The 24,274-nt window shown below is 34.4% G+C and overlaps 1 long non-coding RNA gene across 1 annotated transcript; it reads left to right on the top strand.

Annotated features, from left to right (window-relative positions):
• Positions 1–1,418: 1,418 nt before the first annotated feature.
• Positions 1,419–3,107, top strand: LOC120321882. Its single transcript, XR_005561611.2, has 2 exons — positions 1,419–1,586; positions 2,562–3,107. It is a non-coding gene; the product is annotated as an uncharacterized LOC120321882 (long non-coding RNA).
• Positions 3,108–24,274: the final 21,167 nt, after the last annotated feature.

Genomic DNA, 24,274 nt, shown 5'->3' with positions numbered 1-24,274 from the left:
TAAAGAAGTAGAAGTAGTAGAGGAGGATGCGGCAGTGATCTGGCCACTTGTGGGAAGTTTAAATCCCACGGGCCCTTAGATGAAGATTTTACTATTGAAGACTTTAGGAATCTGAGAATTAAAAAAAAAAATTAACATAATGATGTTGAAGGTCACAACGGAAATATTTGAAAAAAAAAGTTGATACAACCAGTACTACTTCTGTTCACTGATTTCAGCAAACAATTTCTTATTTAAATGGACAATTCAAAATTCCATTCAAATGTTTAATAATGGAATAAAGAAAACCAATATTTCTTGTGTGCCCACATAGCATAGCATAGCCGCTGCACGTGGAGCGGTACTATTTAAAGACCACCACAGTGGTGTAACGTTCTATACGTAAGATTATGATTTATGATATATTTGACTGATAACTATTTGTTTAAAAACTATTTCCGTATTTAGTGGGAAGTTCCGCCGCGATTTAGTAAACTATTGGTATCGATGTGCACTTAAGAAGTTCTAATACCTTTCTTTAATTCCCACGGGCCTTTAGATGAAGATTTTACTGTTGAAGACTATAGGAATCTGAGAATTAAAAAATAAAATTAACATAAAGATGTTGAAGGTCACAACGGAAATATTTGAAAAAAAAAGTTGATACAACCAGTACTACTTCTGTTCACTGATTTCAGCAAACAATTTCTTATTTAAATGGACAATTCAAAATTCCATTCAAATGTTTAATAATGGAATAAAGAAAACCAATATTTCTTGTGTGCCCACATAGCATAGCATAGCCGCTGCACGTGGAGCGGTACTATTTAAAGACCACCACAGTGGTGTAACGTTCTATACGTAAGATTATGATTTATGATATATTTGACTGATAACTATTTGTTTAAAAACTATTTCCGTATTTAATGGGAAGTTCTGCCGCGATTTAGTAAACTATTGGTATCGATGTGCACTTAAGAAGTTCTAATACCTTTCTACTTTTATTTTTTTTTGTGGCATTTTTAGATCAATTGCTAGAGGAAGAACATTAATTTTCTGACTTACGAGAAATGCCTTCTGAAAAACAAGGACATTCGTAGGATTTACTTAAAAGTTGCATCCACTCAACAATTTTAAGATTCCACACGTTTCGTTGGGTAAAGAGACCGCCCGCTCGATGTGTGCACTTGGGAATTTATTGGCCGCTATCACTTATCAATTATAGTTTTATTGTGAACTATTTCAACAATTTGCACTCCTATAGTTTGTTCCCTCCCCTACAAAAATTGTATTAAAGTATACTAAAAAAAGATCTAATAGATATACATTTCGCAGAGTTTAAAGTTCAACAAGAGAGAACGCTATAGTCGAGTTCCCCGAATATCTGATACCCGTTAGTGGAAGGGAGAAGGAGAGTCTTAAGCACTGACAGTTTTTGGCGGTTTGTAGGCGTTAGAGTGGACGTGGCAGAAAGTTTTTTGGCAAACCCATAGAAATTTACATATTTTTACGCCCAGCGCTATGGGATCAAAAGAGCAATATCTATCATAATAGAATCTTGGTGGAAAAAAATTGGACAGAGATGGAAAACATATTTGAAACAGAAAGTAAGTATAGATCTATTAATAACTGTGAACTATTTGTATTTACATATTTTTATTCGGTGTTTCTGTGAGTGCAAACAAAGTCGCGAAAGGCGTTTCTCATTAATTGGCCTGTTCTGAAATTAACATGATTGAAAGTTTCGTCGTTATGAGTTTCGGTGTCAATATAGATTTTTTGTGTTTCCATATCAATATAATAAGGCCCTTTCAGGTCAATAATTGTATTATGCAAAATACATATACTCTTCACAATTATATCAACAAAACTGGGATCTGTCTCAATAGGCTTCCAGAGAAGACGCCATTTGGATGTTATGATACCAAAGGTACATTCAATGCATCTTCGAGCTCTGGAAAGTCTACTGTTAAAATATTCGTTGTTTGCATTTATATCCCTTCTTGAATATGGCCTTAAAAGATTTTCGAGTAATGGATAAGCCTCATCACCAATAAAAACATATGGCATCTTTGTGTTTGTTCCAGGCAAGCAAGAATCTGGCGGCAATAATTGTCGAGCCTGTAGCATCATATACAGTTGTGATGCATTGAATGTTCCACCATCACTTTGTTTTCCGTAACCTCCAACTTCAATGGCAATAAATTTGCAATTGGCATCTGCTACCGCTTAAAGTACTATCGAAAAGTACTTTTTATAATTATAGAACATAGACCCAGAATCCGCTGGACACTTAATACGGATGTGTTTTCCATCAATTGCTCCAGCGCAATTGGGAAAGTTCCACAGATTCCAAAATTTGTCTGCCGTCTGGCTAATTATTTCCTTCGTGGGCTGAGGCATATGTAGCGGTTGTAGCTCCTCCCAAAAAGCTATTACAGTCTCTTTCACAACAACTGAAACATTAGTCCTCCCAATTTTAAATGAATATGCCTATGATGCGAAATATGCTCCAGTAGCTAAAAATCTGTAATTACGGATAATTTTCGACTTCAGTGTAATTAATACAATTTTTATTTCAGAAGGCTGTTTAAAAAAAAATGGAAGAACATCCGCGACCAGTTCCGAAGCGAATGGAAAAAAGTTCCTATTCCCAAATCTGGAGACCCTGGAATTTCGGAGGAGGCTTAAAGCCATTACACTTCTTGGCCTCATTTCACCAGTTTGCTTTTTTTAAAAGACCAAATGAAACCGCGCAAATTGGTTGGAAGTTTTGACGCATCATCACAATTTACCTTCGAGGCAGCTTCACCGGGATTTTCATCACAAGTGTCTCTAGATGAGACCATCTGTGAGGAAATTCGAGAGCTTTGTGATGATCAACCAATTTGTCCACAAAAAAAAATCAAAAGAAGGTGACTGCAGCGGAGGAATTGGTTGCTATTGAACAACAAAAGTTGCTGTTGCTCGAAAAAAAAACAAATGGCAAAAAAAAGAAAGACGACGACGAGGCATTTTTTGATTATTATTATTATGCCGAATGGAAATTCAAAAAACAATTTTTAATGTTTCTTTTGACGATATTTCCGATACCGACAAACTATAATACACAATAAATATATTAAAAACTTACCTTAATGTTATTATTAATTTTGGACAAGGCAGTATAGGGTGTATAACAAAATTTGGCCAATTCTTCATCAAACGACTATTAATTTTATTTAATATATAATCAAAAGTCGAAATAGACATACGCGTGTAGTTAAATAACCTATCTGGGTAGGTTCGCAAATCATTGTATAAATTTTTAAATTCCCCTTTTTCATTTCAGTTGGTTTAAGGGGCTGGACGCCGGCTTTTTTTTTAATATAAAGTTTATAGTTGCACTTGATGCGAAAAATTCTTCGTCCGAATCCATCTCGTTTACATTTATAAATAAAAACAAGAGAGAACGCCATAGTCGAGTTCCCCGACTATCTGATACCCGTAACTCAGCTAGTGTAATTGCGAAGGACAGGTTTTGGCGGGTTGTGGGCGTTAGAGTGGGCGTGGCCAAAAGTTTTTTGGCAAATAGATAGAAATTTACAAAACTAATACAAAAATGAAAAAATATCAAAACATTTTTCAAAAGTGTGGGCGTGGCAGCTTTGGGCGGTTTGTGGGCGTTAGAGTGGGCGTGGCAACAAGTTTTTTTGCAAATCGATAGAAATTTACAAGACCAATACAAAAATGAAAAAATATTAAAACATTTTTCAAAAATGTGGGCGTGGCAGCTTTGGGCGGTTTGTGGGCGTTAGAGTGGGCGTGGCAAAAAGTTTTTTTGCAAATCGATAGAAATTCACAAGACCAATACAAAAATGAAAAAATATTAAAACATTTTTCAAAAATGTGGGCGTGGCAGTTTTGGGCGGTTTGTGGGCGTAAGAGTGGGCGTGGCAACCTGAATCGACAAACTTGCGCTGCGTCTATGTCCCTGGAGTCTGTATATTTAATCTGAGATCTCGACGTTCATACGGACAGACGGACAGACGGACAGACAGACGGACGGACAGACGGACATGGCCAGATCGACTCGGCTACTGATCCTGATCAAGAATATATATACTTTATATGGTCGGAAACGCTTCCTTCTGCCTGTTACATACTTTTTAACGAATCTAGTATACCCGTTACTCTACGAGTAACGGGTATAAAAAGCAATGCAGCTCGCTTCTCGTCTCGCTCTCACTCTGTCATCTTCTCGCTTTGCTCATACCTTTTCGCTTCGCTTCGCTTCTCGTGTGCACTCTGCCGTCAACCTAAGGCAGTGTTTTAAATTTTCATTTGAGCTGGTTGCTTGTATTTCTAAGCAAACCGCAAAAAACAGTCAGTAGATACTTTTTTAAGGTTAATTGTTTGAACTCCGATATTTTATATAAAATTAACGATCTTTAGAACTCTGAATTTTATGTTAAATCTTATTTAGATAAACATCTTTTATTGTTATGAGGTGCGTTCAGAGAATGTGTTAATGGCGCTTGAAATTTGAAGAGCATCTCATAGAAAGTCTACAACTTGTGAGTTTATGTCTGCGTTGGTATTGAATGTATGGTAAGTTGGTATAGGTCTGGCTGAGATTTCCTTAGGGATTTGACACTTTTGTTACTTTGGGATTGTTAATACCCTTATTTGATTTGATTGCTGTTTGTTTGAGGAGAATGCAAGGATAGAGAGCTTTATTTGGTCATTGTTGATCCCGAAAAGCGGAGCCGCCCCTTTGAAACAAACAGGAACCTCCTGAACGGTTGAAAATTATCTTAACCCTAACAATGAGAACTAGTACTTCATTGCTATTTTTATCTTTTTTGACGAAGCCTTGCACCTACCATACCCTACTCCGGCGACTTACTCAATACTGCCAGTTTGAAGGTTTTCCAAAAATGCAGACTTAAATTGATTCAGCCCTATCTGGTTGTGTCTAAAATTTCCTTTTCCTTAAAATTATGGTGGTCCTGGAAATTAGAATAAGACTTCCTTACGGTATGTGGAAGATTCCCATAAATTTTAATTTTATTATTAATAATTTACTTATGAGAAAACTTTAAATATTGTAGTGTTTGTGCTTCTAGGAAGCTAATGCTTTCTGCATAAAGAAACAATTTTTATACCCGTTACTCGTAGAGTATGTAACAGGCAGAAGGAAGGGTTTCCGACCATATAAAGTATATATATTCTTGATCAGGACCAATAGCCGAGTCGATATGACTATGTCCGTCTGTCCGTCCGTATGAACGCTGTGATCTCAGGAACTACAAAAGCTAGAAAGTTGAGATTAAGCATACAGACTCCAGAGACATAGACGCAGCGCAAGTTTGTCGATTCATGTTGCCACGCCCACTCTAACGCCCACAAACCGCCCAAAACTGCTACTCCCACACTTTTGAAAAATGTTTTGATATTTTTTTTATTTTTGTATTAGTCTTGTAAATTTCTATCGATTTGCCAAAAAACTTTCTGCCACGCCCACTTTAACGCCCACAAACCGCCCAAAGCTGCTACTCCCACACTTTTGAAAAATGTTTTGATATTTTTTCATTATTGTATTAGTCTTGTAAATTTCTATCGATTTGCCAAAAAACTTTCTGCCACGCCCACTATAACGCCTACAAACCGCCAAAAACTGTGTTTAAGACTCTTCTTCTCCCTTCCACTAGCTGAGTAACGGGTATCAGATAGTCGGGGAACTCGACTATAGCGTTCTCTCTTGTTTTTTAATAAATTTATAATGTGAAAATAAACAGTACACAAGTTTTTAAGTGCTGACGTTTAAAGTTAAGTAGTTTAATAACTTTTGACGAGAAAACTTCAAATAGGGATCCTTTTTGAAATTGGGAAAAGATTGATAAGATAAAGGAAAATTGACAAATGCATCGGCAGTGTACGCATGGTAGTTTTGAAGGCGTCAGTAACATCAGGATGCTGATCTCGACGTTCATACTGACGGAAATTGCGAGATCGACTCTGCTTGTGATCCTGATCAAGAGTTAAGGTATACAAATTCTGTCTTTCTCTTTGCCAATATAAACTTTAATATACCATTAAGTCCAATCAGTTACCAAGTAAATACTTCAAAACCATTTAAAAGCAAACTAAAAATCCTAATCCGATGAAATATTTTTATTGTCTTCAAAAAGTATTATCCAGATCGGTAAACCAATTACTGAATAATAAAATACGAATATTTAATACGGGATTAATAAAAACTATCAAGAAGAAGTAAAAAATTTTAAATACAACGGCATAGGTACATGATATTTTCAAAAAAAAAATTTGGGAATGCGTGCCTTGTTATTTAAATTTGCATCGACATATGTTTTATCATCTGGGTGATCTATAGATCATAAGAATGTGAAAGCTGTTAGATATACATACAGTAGTATACAATTAAGCATTGTGAGTGAGTGCAAGCTAACCTCTTTTTTTAGAATGTCAAATAAAAAAAAGTAGCAAGAATTTTAGTTCAATTTGATCATAGAGTACTGAGAAACACGAAAGAACATTTCGTCAAAATAATTGTGCCTACCAGTGTAGTTTTATAGGGACAAAATATTCTCGTGTGAGAGACCCGAACTTAACAATTCATTTAAAATACACATTTTAGAATTGTGAAATAGTAATAATATGCGGTGGAAGAAAGAGTGCGAAATTATAGTCCTCTATTTGGGATTTAGGGACTTTGTTTGCCGATTTGTATTATATTAAATTAATATTTTGAAAACGGAAACAATAAATTATTTATTTAACAAATTCTGTATACCTATAGTTCAAATTCAAAATTGGGTTTTAAATTTTAAAATTGCCATTTAATTGATTATTTTGAGTGTTAATAATTATTACCTTTTAATAATTATTACAGAAGTTTCAATAAACATTTTTTCAGATAAATCACATCTCTTAACGATTCTCTGATTAGAATGAGATTTTAGTATTGAAGACTTTAAGATTCTGAGAATAAAAAAAGAAAATTAACATAAAGATGTTGAAAGTCACAACGGAATATTTGAAAAAAAAAGTTGATACAACCAGTACTACTTCTGCTCACTGATTTCAGCAAACAATTTTGTAAAACGAGGCTCTTTGAAAGAATTTCATAAGTTCTTTGTTTAAAAACTATTTCCGTATCGATGTGCACTTAAGAAGTTCTAATACCATTCTACTTTTATTTTTTTTGTGGCATTTTTATATCAATTGCTAGAAGAAGAACATTCATTTTTTGACTTATGAGAAATGCCTTGTAAAAAACGAGGATTTACTTAAAAGTTGCATCCACTCAACAATTTTAAGATTCCACACGTTTCGTTGGCTAAAGAGACCGCCCGCTCGATATGTGCACTTGGGAAGTTATTTGCCGCTATCACTTATAAATTGCAATTTCATTGTGAACTATTTCAAAAATTCGCACTTCAATAGTTTGTTCCTTTTCCTACAAAAATTGTACTAAAGTATACTAAAAATAGATCTAATAGATAGACATTTCGCAGAGTTTAAAGTTCAATTATACAAAGAGTTTATAACTGTATTTCATGACTTGTCAGAGACTTTGCGAAAAAGAAGATTGGACAAGATATGATCGTCCAGTTCAATTTTATTAAGCCATTATTATTTATTTTATTTTAAACAAAACGCTAAGAAGACAAATCTTTCAGAAGCTGGTAACTGATGAGTCTTGTTTATTTTATTAATCTTATTTGTCCTGACAGCCATATTTAATAGGTTTGTAGAGAATGCCACAAGTCATCAGTTTTAAGTCACAAGATTCTTTGTTAAGATTTCTTTATTAAGGGCAGAAATGGTTCTGCCCGTTCAACGGTTCACAAGTATCTGCGAGAAAACTTCAAATAGAAATTGGGAAAAGATTGATAAGATAAAGGAAAATTGACAAATACATCGGCAGTGTACGCATGGTAGTTTTGAAGGCGTCAGTAACATCAGGATGCTGATCTCGACGTTCATTGCGAGGAAATTGCGAGATCGACTCTGCTTGTGATCCTGATCAAGAGTTAAGGTATAAAAATTCTGTCTTTCTCTTTGCCAATATAAACTTTAATATACCATTAAGTCCAATCAGTTACCAAGTAAATATTTCAAAACATTTTAAAAGCAAACTAAAAATCCTAATCCGATGAAATATTTTTATTGTCTTCAAAAAGTATTATCCAGATCGGAAAACCAATTACTGAATAATAAAATACGAATATTTAATACGGGATTAATAAAAACTATCAAGAAGAAGTAAAAAATTTTAAATACAACGGCATAGGTACATGATATTTTCAAAAAAAAAATTTGGGAATGCGTGCCTTGTTATTTAAATTTGCATCGACATATGTTTTATCATCTGGGTGACTTTAATACTATATAGATCATAAGAATGTGAAAGCTGTTAGATATACATACAGTAGTATACAATTAAGCATTGTGAGTGAGTGCAAGCTAACCTTTTTTTTAGAATGTCAAATAAAAAAAAGTAGCAAGAATTTTAGTTCAAGTTGATCATAGAGTACTGAGAAACACGAAAGAACATTTCGTCAAAATAATTGTGCCTACCAGTGTAGTTTTATAGGGACAAAATATTCTCGTGTGAGAGACCCGAACTTAACAATTCATTTAAAATACACATTTTAGAATTGTGAAATAGTAATAATATGCGGTGGAAGAAAGAGTGCGAAATTATAGTCCTCTATTTGGGATTTAGGGACTTTGTTTGCCGATTTGTATTATATTAAATTAATATTTTGAAAACGGAAACAATAAATTATTTATTTAACAAATTCTGTATACCTATAGTTCAAATTCAAAATTGGGTTTTAAATTTTAAAATTGCCATTTAATTGATTATTTTGAGTGTTAATAATTATTACCTTTTAATAATTATTACAGAAGTTTCAATAAACATTTTTTCAGATAAATCACATCTCTTAACGATTCTCTGATTAGAATGAGATTTTAGTATTGAAGACTTTAAGATTCTGAGAATAAAAAAAGAAAATTAACATAAAGATGTTGAAAGTCACAACGGAATATTTGAAAAAAAAAAGTTGATACAACCAGTACTACTTCTGCTCACTGATTTCAGCAAACAATTTTGTAAAACGAGGCTCTTTGAAAGAATTTCATAAGTTCTTTGTTTAAAAACTATTTCCGTATCGATGTGCACTTAAGAAGTTCTAATACCATTCTACTTTTATTTTTTTTGTGGCATTTTTATATCAATTGCTAGAAGAAGAACATTCATTTTTTGACTTATAAGAAATGCCTTGTAAAAAACGAGGATTTACTTAAAAGTTGCATCCACTCAACAATTTTAAGATTCCACACGTTTCGTTGGCTAAAGAGACCGCCCGCTCGATATGTGCACTTGGGAAGTTATTTGCCGCTATCACTTATAAATTGCAATTTCATTGTGAACTATTTCAAAAATTCGCACTTCAATAGTTTGTTCCTTTTCCTACAAAAATTGTACTAAAGTATACTAAAAATAGATCTAATAGATAGACATTTCGCAGAGTTTAAAGTTCAATTATACAAAGAGTTTATAACTGTATTTCATGACTTGTCAGAGACTTTGCGAAAAAGAAGATTGGACAAGATATGATCGTCCAGTTCAATTTTATTAAGCCATTAATATTTATTTTATTTTAAACAAAACGCTAAGAAGACAAATCTTTCAGAAGCTGGTAACTGATGAGTCTTGTTTATTTTATTAATCTTATTTGTCCTGACAGCCATATTTAATAGGTTTGTAGAGAATGCCACAAGTCATCAGTTTTAAGTCACAAGTTTCTTTGTTAAGATTTCTTTATTAAGGGCAGAAATGGTTCTGCCCGTTCAACGGTTCACAAGTATCTGCCTATTCGATCTTAAGTATAATTCGGCTAAGCCTAAACCGCGTAGCTGCGCTGCCGGGTACGCCAGCAGCGGAGCGGCTCTCTTATGTATATCTTATATATCTATGCTTATCGCGAGAGTGAGTTATGCACATATGTATTGTGCATTTGGTCGGCGTGGGAATACTGACCATGCACTTATGCTTTGTAGCCTTCAAGTGGACGATCATGTTACATCCGTCTTGAAGTTTATTGACATAAACATAGAAACAAAGTGGTGCTATGCGTTTGTATGCTTATTGTATTTTAATGTTTTTAATATTACATATGCGCATACTACATCTCCCTCCTTTTGAAAAATAACGTAACCTAGTGTAGTCATTTTATTTAATGAATGCATATTATATCTTTTTTTTATTATTTTTTTTTTTTTGTTTATTTTTGCTCAGCTTGAACAATAGTATTATAAAAGTGAATTTTTGTAATAAGAAATAAAAATTTTGTATAAATGATTAAGAAAAATATAAGTGTAAAATCAGTTATGAATGAAATTTAATCGATCTTTATGAACTATTTGTTTCTTGTTTTTATTTGTAAGTAACGTAATATTATTATTATCTCCTATGCTTTCTATCTTATAGGGCCCTGTGTATTTAAAGTCTAATTTATGGCCTACCTCATTTCTTAATAAAACTTTATCTCCTACTTCTAACTCTATATTATTTACTTTTAGGTCGTGATTTCCTTTATTATACCCGTTACTCGTAGAGTAAAAGGGTATACTAGATTCGTTGAAAAGTATGTAACAGGCAGAAGGAAGCGTTTCCGACCATATAAAGTATATATATTCTTGATCAGGATCAATAGCCGGTCGATCTGGCCATGTCCGTCTGTCCGTCCGTATGAACGTCGAGATCTCAGGAACTACAAAAGCTAGAAAGTTGAGATTAAGCATACAGACTCCAGAGACATAGAAACAGCGCAAGTTTGTCGATTCATGTTGCCACGCCCACTCTAACGCCCACAAACCGCCCAAAAAATGTTTTGATATTTTTTCATTTTTTTATTAGTCTTGTCAATTTCTCTCGATTTGCAAAATAAATAAAATAAAAAAAATAAATTTTTGCCACGCCCACTCTTACGCCCACAAACCGCCAAAAATTGTCAGTGTTGAAGACTCTCCTTCGCACTTACACCAGCTGAGTAACGGGCATCAGATAGTCGGGGAACTCGACTATAGCGTTCTTTTCTTGTTCGAGCATATGCTACTTCTAACCTATATTTACTTTCCTTAGCGTAATCATCTATATTATATATTGGTTCTATGCTCTGTAACTTATTAAAATGTTTTGGTAAATTACTTGTTCTACCGAAAACTAATTCATATGGACAGTAATAATGTACCATAGATGGGGTCGTGTTGAAGCAGTATACGAAATATTGAAGCCATACGCCCCAATCGTATATACTCGTTCAAAGTTCTATGACTTCGTTCGACCACTCCAACTGTCTGGTGGTGATAAGCTGTTGATGTTATATTTTTGATTTTCAAATATTTACATAGGTCAGTAATTATTGAATTCTTATACTCTGTTCCCATGTCCCTTATGAACGTCTTCATTGGACCGTACTTTAGAATAAAAGATTCAAATATAGCTTTACACTGTTTTTGCGCTTTTATTTGCTATTGGAATGGCAATTAAGTACTTGGTTAAATCTGACTTAGGTAGTGGACCAATTGTGTCCACGACAACTCTATCGAAAGCATGTTCTGGTGTGGCTGTTATAGTCATTGGGGTCTTTGTATGCTTTGTTGTTTTTGCTTTTTGGCATATTAGACATTTTCTTACGTACTCTTTTATGTATTTACTCATATTTTTCCAGTAAAAATGTCTTTTGACCTTGGCCAAGGTTTTTATAATGCCTTTATGACCTCCTTGTATTAGATCATCATGTAGTGTAGACAATATAGCTTCTTTTTCTTTTTCATTATTTATTTTGGTCACCGGGATAAGTAGCGCTACTTTTAAATTCTTTAATATTTTATTGCCCATATTTTTAAATTCATCTATTGAAACGTGTTCAAAGATTTTTTCGCACGGTGCCATTTTGAGTTGGCTGATATCGTATATACCGGCTTGCGATTGAAGCCTTTGGAAAAATTGATCTAGATCAAGAACTCCATTAGTATAAAGATCACCAACATCATATCTTGCAATGATTTTCTTTCCATGTTTAAATAAACATATCGTATCATTCAATTGCAATGTCACTACTTTTCGTACTTCGTCATTTGTTATGACTACGTATACGTTGGGCTCTGAAGCTTTTTCTTTGGTTTGCTCATGCAAATCCAATTGTTCTTTTCCTGCGCAGGATATTTGTCTACTTTGAAATCTTGTAGTGACTTTTAATATATTTCCAGTAATTTCTCTTAGCTCTTTGATGGTTATTCTTGATAACGCATCAGCTACATGATTATCTTTGCCCTTTAGATACGCTACCGTAAAATTATATTCCTCTAATTTAAGCCTTATTCTTGTTAAGTGAAGTGTTTTCAGTGAAGTGTTTTCCGTAAATGTATGGTCTGAAGTGTACTATTGCCTAATGAATTGCTGTTAACTCTTGTTCGGTTGTACTCTTATTGCTTTCACCTTTCGTAAAAGCTCTTGATGCATAAGCAACTGGGAGTTGGTGGCCATTGTGGTTTTAAGTTAAAACTGCGCCACATGCTTGCTTGCTTGCATCTGTTATTATGCAGAATTCTTTGCTGAAGTCTGGGTAATGCAAGAGTGTTGGGTTTATTAGCTGCGATTTTAAATGTATGAATGCATTTTGGCATTCATCTGTCCACTCGAATGGAACATTCTTTCTACATAATCCTGTCATGTGCCGCGAATAGTCGGCAAAATTTTTGATAAAACGTCTGTAGTAATTGCAAAATGCTACAAAACGTCTAGCGCTGTCCGCATCATGTGGAACTGGGTAGTTCTGAATGATATCATATTTTTTGTCATCCGGCAAAATTCTTTTGTCGGTGCATTTATGTCCTAAAAATGTGACTTCATGCATGAAAAATTAACATTTTTCGGGATGTAACTTTAGGTTGTATTCCCTGCATTTATCAAAAACTTCAGTAAGGTTTTTAAGCATATGCTTTTCGGAACAACCGATGACTATTAAGTCATCCATATAAAGGAATGCCTGAGACGGTTCTATTCCGGAGAATGCTATAGTCATAATTCTTTGGAATGAATTAGGCGATATTTTTAAACCAAATGGCAATCGCGTGAAACGATAAAAGCCATTGTTGGTTGAGAAAGATGTTATATCTCTTGAGCTTTCATCCAGCTCAATTTGATGAAAACCTGACATTAAGTCAAGGCAAGAAAAATATTTTGCTCGACCAAGTTGGTCCAAAATATCATCTATTCTCGGTAGTGGAAATTTGTCAGCTTAAAGTTTCTTATTAATTTGGCGATAGTCTATTACTAATCTCCATTTCTTTTTATCTGAACCTGGGCTTGACTTTTTAGGTACTAATAGCAAAAGGCAATTGTACTCTGAAAGTGATGGTTCAACTATCTTTATCTTTTATTAATTTCTGTACCTGGGCTTGTATTTCTTCTACTTGACTATGAGGACTTCTATAATTTTTTGTGTATACGGGCTCATCATCTTTTAATCTCAACTGTTGGTTATAAAAATTATTAACCGGTTTTGATTCTGATTCTAATGCAAATATATCTGTATATTTGCTGCATAAAGTTTATAATTGTAATTTAAACAATTTTGGGAAATTTTTCTTTAATTGAGATAAAACAGTTTTATTTCTGTTTTCGCTATTTGCCTGAACTACATTGTAGTTCAAAAGTGGCTCATATTTTAAAGTGTCTATTGACCAATTGATCAGAATCTGTTGTGTTCAAAATTCGGACAAATGTATTACTAGATGTTGCAATTGTATTTGCAACATAAATACCAGTTTGTATTTCCTGGTTCGGAATAAAAAAGTTATCATCTTTTAATGATACTATTAATCTTCGGACAACTTGGGGATCTTGCTGGTAATAGGGTTGTGTTGTTACCAGAGCTGTATGTTATTGGAACATAAATGAGAAATTTCAAATTGTTGGGTCTAAGTATAAACCAATCTTCTGCTGGTTTGAAATCAATTTGGCAATTATATTTTTTAATGAAATCTATTCCTATTATTCCATCACACGGTATAAGAAAATTTTTATCTACTAAATGAAAGTCGTGTGGAATAATGTATTTACCTGTTTGTATCTCAATAAAAGTCTGTCCTTGAGACTGAACTATCTGTTGGCTTATGCCTTGAATATTTATTTTGTTATTTATTTGAACATTAGAAAATTTGTCAGAATTCTCTTTGAGAATAGAGATATCTGCACCTGTATCAAGAAGGAAAACAAGTTTTACACCTGTTTCGACATGAATGAATGTGGTAAATATATTGAGATTCTAATTGATGTCGTATACTCTACGATCTTCTCCTACTGAGTACCTAAAGGCTGTTGCGAGTTTCCCTGATCTTGGGTTACTCGTACATTGGCATTATTGCCGTTATAGTTATTCTGGTTGTTGTTGTTACGGCCTCTGTTTCCATAATTGCGGCCTCTATTGTTGCCATTATAGCGGTTATTATTTCCATTATTGCGGTTTTGATAACCGTTATTCTGGTAACCGTTATTATAGTTCCGTCTATAACCATTGTTATTGAAGCCTTTACCGCGGTTAGGACCTTTATTGGCATTGTCGTATCCTCTGTTAGATCTGTTACCTCTAAAGTACATCACTTTATTGATGTCACCGGTAACTCTTGCACTCGTTCTTATGTATGCGCTTATCGCTGCATCGATAGTTGTGAAAGTCCCTGCTTCAAGTACTGTTTTGACACTTTCGTGCTCGGTAAATTGCGTTGCAGTTTTACCTCTTTGCTGAACTGCTAATAGCTTCGCTTTGACATTACCGGATGTTTCACCGACAACTACTTTCTGCAATTTGTTTATAATTGCTGGAATTGTCGTTTCATTGCCAACTGAGTTCAAAATTGTGCCAACTATTTTAGACTTAATGACCTCTACTCCAATGTCTTCAAATGATCCCTTAGCTAAGTCTACCAATTTGATTGCCTTAATGAATCGTTGTAAACGGATCTTAATATTAATTTTTCCCTTAATACCACCAGTAGTTCCGAAACTTTAGCACATTGTTTACTGTCTAAATTCTTTCTATTCTGTTGTATCAGTTCTCTTACTTTATTATAACTATTTACCAATTTTTGGGCATTCTTATTCATTGTTACAGCTTGTATTGATCTATTTTGCGTTAAGCATTTATAAGATTTTTTTAAATTTTCTTTTGATTCTTTTATTTGATCAATAAGCTGTTTCAGTCCATGCTGTGGTACTGGTTACTTTGATACAAAGGAAACGATACCTAGTATGCCAAAATCTACTAATTCTGATTTTACTTTTACACCTGGCAATGTTGCAAGTACAATTGCCTTTTCTGTGTAACTATTACAAGGGTATAACGGTGAGGTGTATGCTAATTCGTATGTATCCATATACAAATATTCGAAATCATTTATAGACATTTGAATATTACTTATAATATTCAATGCTTCATTCCTAAAATCTGGGTCATGTTCATAGACTTTATCTATAGTGCGCTGTGTTTGAGCTACACTCATGGTTGATCATTGATATATACATATTTCTTCTTATTTAGATAAAAGCAATATTACGTTTTTTTTTAAAAACTTCTATATTTCATTCATAATTGAGTTTGATGTATGAGTGAATTTTCATTAAATATTATCTAAGCCGTTTGCAGCGCTACGGTATTGTTTTTTTGAGACACTTGTTATGCAGTTTGTATATTTTTATACCCGTTACTCGTAGAGTAAAAGGGTATACTAGATTCGTTGAAAAGTATGTAACAGGCAGAAGGAAGGGTTTGCGACCATATAAAGTATAAATATTCTTGATCAGGATCAAAAGCCTAGGAACCGCCCAAAACTGCCACGCCCACCCTTTTAAAAAATGTTTTAATATTTTTTAATTTTTTTTATTAGTCTTGTCAATTTCTCTCGATTTGCAAAATAAATTTTTGCCACGCCCACTCTTACGCCCACAAACCGCAAAAAATTGTCAGTGTTGAAGACTCTCCTTCGCACTTACACTAGCTGAGTAACGGGTATCAGATAGTCGGGGAACTCGACTATAGCGTTCTCCCTTGTTTTTAATTGCGTTTGGCCTGGAAATGGTGTCTAAGTTTGAAAAATATGCGTGTTGTCACTAGTTGTAGAACCAATGTGTTGGGTTAAGTTTCGACTTTCTTAAATAGATCTCTACGGCAGTGATTTAAAATTCATTTGTGCTGGTTTCTTGTATTTCTAAGCAAACCGCAAAAAACAGTCAGTAGATACTTTTTTAAGGTTAATTGGTTGAACTCCGATATTTTATATAAAATTAACGATCTTTAGAATTCTGAATTTTATGTTAAATCTTATGTAAAAATTATCACACAGCCGTAGCCAGTCTCTCTTGATTTTCCAAACAAATGATGGTCTGGAATGCTGCAGTCACTGTTGTCTTTGATCTAATTTCAAGGAGAACAGTTTTGTCTACCTTAATATTTACTATACGCATATTTAAAAGGTGTTATTTATATTTTAATATTTAGTTAAACAAGTTTTATTGTCATGGGGTGCGTTCAGAGAATGTGTTAATGGCGCTTGAAATTTGAAGAGCATCTTATAGAAAGTCTACAACTTGTGACTTTATGTCTGCGTTGGTATTGAATGTATGGTAAGTTGGTATAGGTCTGGCTGAGATTTCCTTAGGGATTTGACACTTTTGTTACTTTGGGATTGTTAATACCCTTAGCTGATTTGATTGCTGTTTGTTTGAGGAGAATGCAAGGATAGAGAGGTTTATTTGGTCATTGTTGATCCCGAAAAGCGGAGCCGCCCCTTTGAAACAAACAGGAACCTCCTGAACGGTTGAAAATTATCTTAACCCTAACAATGAGAACTAGTACTTCATTGCTATTTTGATCTTTTTTGACGAAGCCTTGCACCTACCATACCCTACTCCGGCGACTTACTCAATACCGCCAGTTTGAAGGCTTTCCAAAAATGCAGACTTAAATTGATTCAGCCGTATCTGGTTGTGTCTAAAATTTCCTTTTCCTTAAAATTATGGTGCACCCGTGCCTCCTGAAAACTCCCCTTTCCTGGAAATTAGAATAAGACTTCCTTACGGTATGTGGAAGATTCCCATAAATTTTAATTTTGTTATTAATAATTTACTTATGAGAAAACTTTAAATATTGTAGTGTTTGTGCTTCTAGGAAGCTAATGCTTTCTGCATAAGGAAACATTTTTTTTTTAAATAAATTTATAATGTGAAAATAAACAGTACACAAGTTTTTAAGTGCTGACGTTTAAAGTTAAGTAGGTCAATAACTTTTGACGAGAAAACTTCAAATAGGGGTCCTTTTAGAAATTGGGAAAAGATTGATAAGATAAAGGAAAATTGACAAATGCATCGGCAGTGTACGCATGGTAGTTTTGAAGGCGTCACTAACATCAGGATGCTGCTCTCGACGTTCACACTGACGGATATTGTAAGATCGACTCTGCTTGTGATCCTGATCAAGAGTTAAGGTATAAAAATTCTGTCTTTCTCTTTGCCATTATGAACTTTAATATACCATTAAGTCCAATCAGTTACCAACTAAATATTTCGAAACCATTTAAAAGCAAACTAAAAATCCTAATGCCGATGAAATATTTTTATTGTCTTCAAAAAGTTTTATCCAGATCGGTAAACCAAGTATTGAAAAATAAAATACGAATATTTAATACTGGATTTCTAAAAACTATCAAGCAGAAGTAAAATAATTTAAATACAAAACGGCATAGGTACATGATATTTTCAAAAAATAGGGGAATGCGTGCCTTGTTATTTAAATTTCCATCGACATATGTTTTATCATCTGGGTGACTTTAATACTATATAGATTATAAGAATGTGAAAGCTGTTAGATATACATATAGTTAAGTGGAAGGTCGAAAGGGTGCCTCCCGAGCAGAGACTTCGTTGTCCAGCTAGATGTAAGAGTTGATCGCCGAGACCTTTGTGTCCCCAAGCGAGTCGATCGATGCTTTGGAAACGACTTCTTCGTCGTCTGTAGACTGAACGTTGAATTCCTCAGTTTAACACTTCCAACGATTTCTATGTCGATTAAAAAGGGTTTAACGAAAACTATGGTTTCGTTTTAACTAAAGAGGTTTATTGATACGTGCACACTGCTCTAGGTCTTCTTATCTTTTCAGTAAAGCTAAGCTTTGAGTTGAAACCTACGACTCAAAGCTTAGAGCCTTGTGTATTCATAACATAATGATCTTATTCTAATAAGTGAGGGTATGTGTGGGTAAACATGACTATATAGTAGTATTTAATTGATCATTGTGAGTGAGTGCAGTCTAACCTTTTTTTTTGGAATGACCAATTAAAAAAAAAGAAGCATGAATTTTAGTTCAACCAAACGCAAAATGTTAACTTAAAGATTTCTAATCAACTTTAATAATGTTAAGTAGATTTCCTAAATGTTGCGTATATCAGCGAAGCTAAAATCATCGTTACCAACTGCAGTTAAGGGCTTCGAGTAGTCTTTTGCCAAAACGGCATCATTTCCAGCTGCTGAAAACTAATCGCCAGAGCAAAATGTTGCAACCGAAAGATTCGATCAAATCCGATAATTAAGACCATGTTTTCCTCACGGCAATGCTCGGAGGAGATAATTTATTATATATTATATATGTATATAATATACAGTGGCGAGCAAAAGTGAGTGCATGTTCATAACTTTCGACTTTCATCGTCTATAAAAACAAAACTAAAGCAGGTAATCCAATAATTTTTTTTATTTTTGTTTACCTATCCTATTCGTAACAAATAGGACAAAAAAAAACGTAACAATATGTATTCAGCGAAGACTTAGAAAATAAAAACCAAAAAAAGTCGCAAAAACTCACTTTTGCACGTTATAAGAAAATAAAGAAAAAATTAATTTTTAATATTTTGTCCATAGCCCCTTATTATGAATTACTTGATTTACTCGAGATGGCATACGCTCTACCAAGTTTTCAATGACTTCCTTGGGAATTCGGTTCCATTCATCTTGTACACGCTCCCAAAGATTGGTCATGTTTGTTGGGGCTGAGTCGTACTGTCCGAGCCTTCGTTTCACGATTGACCAAAGATTTTCAATCGGATTGAGGTCAGGACTTTGTGCTGGCCACTCCATCAACTTGAAATTTTGTTCACCAATCCATTTCACAGCCAATCGGCAGTGATTGCAGCTCAAAAACGCCGAAATGTGACATCCAGAGCGCAACAAAAAAATCGCAAAAAATTATTATCGGACTCAGATGCCCGACTAATGGTATCCCAGATGAGGAAAAATAGGCTGCTGACACCTAAAGAAGCATCTTTGGCCATTAACAAAAACGTTAGCGAGTGGACTGCCAGAAGAACGCTGCGCAACATTGGATATGCAGCGGCTGTTAAAAAAAACAAACCTGCATTATCCGAAAAAAATGTTAAGGCGCGTCTAAAATTTGCGAGACAGCACAAAGATTGGACCACAGATGATTGGAAACGTGTTGTCTGGTCTGATGAGTCCAAGTTCAACCGTTTCCAGTCAGATGGTAAACAATACTGCTGGCGTAGACCCGGAGAACGGATTCAAAGACACCATGTGAAGCAAACGGTTAAACATGGCGGCGGAAATATAATGGTCTGGGGATGCTTCACGTGGTGGCAAGTCGGCCCCCTGCATTTAATAGATGGCATTATGCGAAAGGAGGACTATCTGCATATTTTGCAAACCCATCTTCCCAATTTTATGGAGAAATGTGCGTATTCGGAAGAAGATGTTATTTTTCAACAAGACGGCGATCCGAAGCACACAGCGAAAATTGTCAAGGAATGGATTGGTGAACAAAATTTCAAGTTGATGGAGTGGCCAGCACAAAGTCCTGACCTCAATCCGATTGAAAATCTTTGGTCAATCGTGAAACGAAGGCTCGGACAGTACGACTCAGCCCCAACAAACATGACCAATCTTTGGGAGCGTGTACAAGATGAATGGAACCGAATTCCCAAGGAAGTCATTGAAAACTTGGTAGAGCGTATGCCATCTCGAGTAAATCAAGTAATTCATAATAAGGGGCTATGGACAAAATATTAAAAATTAATTTTTTCTTTATTTTCTTATAACGTGCAAAAGTGAGTTTTTGCGACTTTTTTTGGTTTTTATTTTCTAAGTCTTCGCTGAATACATATTGTTACGTTTTTTTTGTCCTATTTGTTACGAATAGGATAGGTAAACAAAAATAAAAAAAATTATTGGATTACCTGCTTTAGTTTTGTTTTTATAGACGATGAAAGTCGAAAGTTATGAACATGCACTCACTTTTGCTCGCCACTGTATATTATAATATTAAATAATCGCAATTCTCATATGTAAAAAAAATATAATTTATTTTACTGAATGATTACAATATTTTTTGTTGAGAAGAACACCGACCGATTATAATTAGGTCTCAAACTGAACTCTGATAATTACTCTGATTTGATTGACGTTCAAGCCTCGGTTTCGAGCTTTTCTAATATGGACTTTAGACTTTAGGGTTCTGATCAAATGAAGGGAGAAAGCTTTGGAGTTGCTGACTTTAATAGTCTTTGCATTTCTCTTGGATTCAAGTGCATTCGCTCTTGGATACAAGTGCTCTTAGATTCTTATAATTTTGTTTATTGAATCTAATACTTCTGTTTTTCGGGACTGCGAGTCCGAGCTTTGAACGTGGGAATAGATTGTTTAAATACACAAACACAATAATATATGTGGTCAAATCAATTATTATGTCCAAAATAGACTACGGAGTACACATTTATGGAAATGCTCCAAAATCAACCCTGAGCAAACTAAGAACGATTTACCACTCAGCAATAAGAATCGCCTTCAATGCCTTTCGCACCACTCCAATTAACAACCTATTGCATGAAGCTAACATACTGCCAATAGAACATGGAACAATATATGCAACACAAAAAAACATCAAAATCATAATCAACTCCAAGTTCTCACCAATTGAAAAAATTTACAACAAAATTAAAAATTCCAAAAGAATACCAAAAGTCCCGTCTTCACTACACAACACAATAAAACAACTAAAAAAAGTAAATATTTATGTATCACCCGAAACAAGCAGGAAAGAAAAAACCCCACACTGGCTGTGCAGTAATACAAGCACTAACACCGCACTACACACCTCATCCAAAGCAGAAACGGCACCATTAATATAACAACAAAAGTTCAAGGAATTAAAAAACACACTAGCAGCAGACACTTTCTTTACACAAATGGATCCAAGTCAGCTAGCGGAGTCTCATATAGCGTAACAACGGAAACAGAAATTATTTACCACCATATACTCCCACAATACTCCTCCATATACACAGCCGAAATAGCAGCAATTCTGACAGCATGCAACCACGCCAGCAAACAACGAGGAAAATTTGCAATCTGCACAGATTCCCTATCAGCCCTAAAAGAAATTGAAAACATAAAAAGCCAAAACTACTACACCACCTCCATCAGAAATATCCTAAGCAAATACAAGAGAAATAAAATCTTAATTCTATGGGTCCCGGGACACTGCGGGATTCCAGAAAACGAGCTCGCGGACGAAACAGCAAAAAACGCACATAATTTCCCTTTGATTACCCAAAAAAACTTCAACGCATCAGACATCTTGAAACACATCAAACAAAACACTGTAACCTTTAAAACTTCAATATTTAACAACTTATCAATCCACTACAAAAATATTAGCCACGACAACACCCCGACGAAAAACATCTCACGATCAGACTCAATAAAATTGACAAGAATAAGACTAGGACATACCAATCTAACCCACAGCCACATACTCAATAAAACTCCACCACCAATCTGCACAACCTGCTACATCAACATAACATTACAACATATATTACTCGACTGTCCTGACCTTCAGCAAAACAGATCGAATCTCTTGAAACAAACAATTAGAGAAATCACCTCATTTAAAAACATTCACCAAAAAAATCAAATCCCTCAAAATACGAACCTTTACCATACAATATAAGCAAAAATAAAAAATCATATTCATAAATAACATAAATAAATTAGCTTTAAAAAACTATTACATAGTAATTAACCGTAAAATAAGAACCTCCCTTGTACATATAATATAACCAAACTCAACAAAATGTATATAACTTAGCTTAAGGCCCTCAGCTGCTATAGCTAATCCAAAATTCCGCATAATTTTAATCATGCGTTAATTTCTCAATAATAATAATAATAGATTGTTTAAATAAGACAACGGATGTTTAGTCTACCAGTGGGTGATTTGTCAGGTATCTGGTATCTGTTGGGTACATCCAGAGTTGTGTAGGGTGTTTGGGTGTACATGTTGTATGTGTGTATGTGTGTAGGCATGTGCTTAAGTCTTAGGGACTTATGGATATGTCACTGCCATTGAATTTGGCCTGTCCTCAGGTATGCTACAATAATTTTCTTAGGTATATTTTTAAACTTATATGCTAAATACAGAGTCAAATTAATTACCATGATGACAAAAGTTGTAATGCATATAATTTGGAAAAAGTTGTAGTGTTTTACATGCGATTTTATTATTTCTTTTGTTTCGAAGTGATTTATTGGCTCTAAACGTGTAACATTGTTGGTGATATAAATCGTTTGTGTAAAATCTGCTACATTATTAGAAATTAGGAATTCATCTATTTGCATGGTACAATTTTTAATTTTAATGATGTTGTTTTCTGATATTAATATTTAGTTGTTTGTACAATCTTGGTTGACAACTGTTTCAGGAATTTTCCATGTTAAAAGTATATTTGGTTCCATAAAATTTATTTAGAAATTTTTTTGGGTTTTAATGTATTTGCATTGAGTTTGCTCTTGTTTAATAAGTCCAACAATACATTTGTCGAATATTAATTTATCTGTATCTTAATGAAATACTTGGTTATTGAATACATAAAACTTATCGAATATCGGTTAGAATATAGTTATGTTCATCTGGGTACGGAACTATTTGAAATATCGGAACTTTAGTGACCTCGCTAGGAACCTGGGATATAATCAAAATTTCGTTCGTGTCTGTCTTGAGCAAAGTTGATGTTTTTATCTTTAGCATTTTCTCCGAATTTACGTGTTTCAAATAATTATGTTTTAGTAATTTTAGGTTAAAGATTCCTAATCTGGTTAATCGCATACTTAACTCGATGTCTTCTATGTATTCTGTAAGCTGCTGTAGGTTGAATATCAGTATCGCAATTTGTTGGTTCTGTTCTTTTTCCACCTTGAGCCTATTAATTATGTTTATACCGCTGTTGATTATGTCGATAACCATGTTTAAATCATGGGTTATAACGGAGTCTTCTGACATGTTATTAATTTTTTCCTCTAACTCCTCCTTGTCGTCATCATCTAATGTACCAAATAAGTATTTATATGCCTTCCCTACTACGTTCAAGAGACCTCTTTTGCTTCTGTTAATAATTCTTAATCCATTTATTTCGCGTTTTAGTTTATCGACTTAGTATTGTATCTGAGGTACATTGGGATACTCGTTTGCTTCAGTTACTAGTTTTTCGAACATAAACAGTTTTTGTTATGTTTATACTCAAATAGTGGTATTCGTAGCTGGTTGGAATTTCCATCGTTCCGGTTTGGAATATAAGGTATCCATTTTTCGCACTTATTGGGTTTACTTCGATGTTGCTGCATTTGACCATAGTGTTCACACATGAACACGAATATATTTAAAGACTTACAATTTTGGGCTCCGTTCATATCTTATGTAAATGAATCGAGAGCGATAATTTATATTTAGGATTTTGGTATCTAAGGCGACATGGGTGCAGTGCTCAAAAACATGTAATCTAAGTGCACGCTACATGAGTCAGTCACTTGAGATCGTTCCCCGCCTCCTAAAATAGTCCCTTAGTGGGAGACCACAGATAAGGTCCTCACCGCTCAAGATAGGCAGATGTGCCCGAGCGTGGGACCTCGATAAGGCGGGGACTATTTACTTAGGCCTCTGCGTAGGCCATTTACTTTAAGATCCGATTCTCATGTCACCTACTTAAACCGAAGGTATCTCCAAATAAAATCAGTTTCTTACAAAAACTCAACGAGTAAAGTCTTCTTATTTGGGATTTTACATTTGGTCAATCGAGCCTTTAATCGACTCTGCAGTTTCCCCCTACCAAAGGTAAGGAACTCAGAGAAAGGCCAGCTCCTTTAAGCATCTT

This window comes from Drosophila yakuba, chromosome 3R (genome assembly GCF_016746365.2).
Source record: "Drosophila yakuba strain Tai18E2 chromosome 3R, Prin_Dyak_Tai18E2_2.1, whole genome shotgun sequence".
NCBI classification, from domain to species: Eukaryota; Metazoa; Arthropoda; class Insecta; order Diptera; family Drosophilidae; genus Drosophila; species Drosophila yakuba.
The sequence above is the reverse complement of the archived record's forward strand: the minus strand, read 5'-3'. Positions and strand labels throughout refer to the sequence as shown.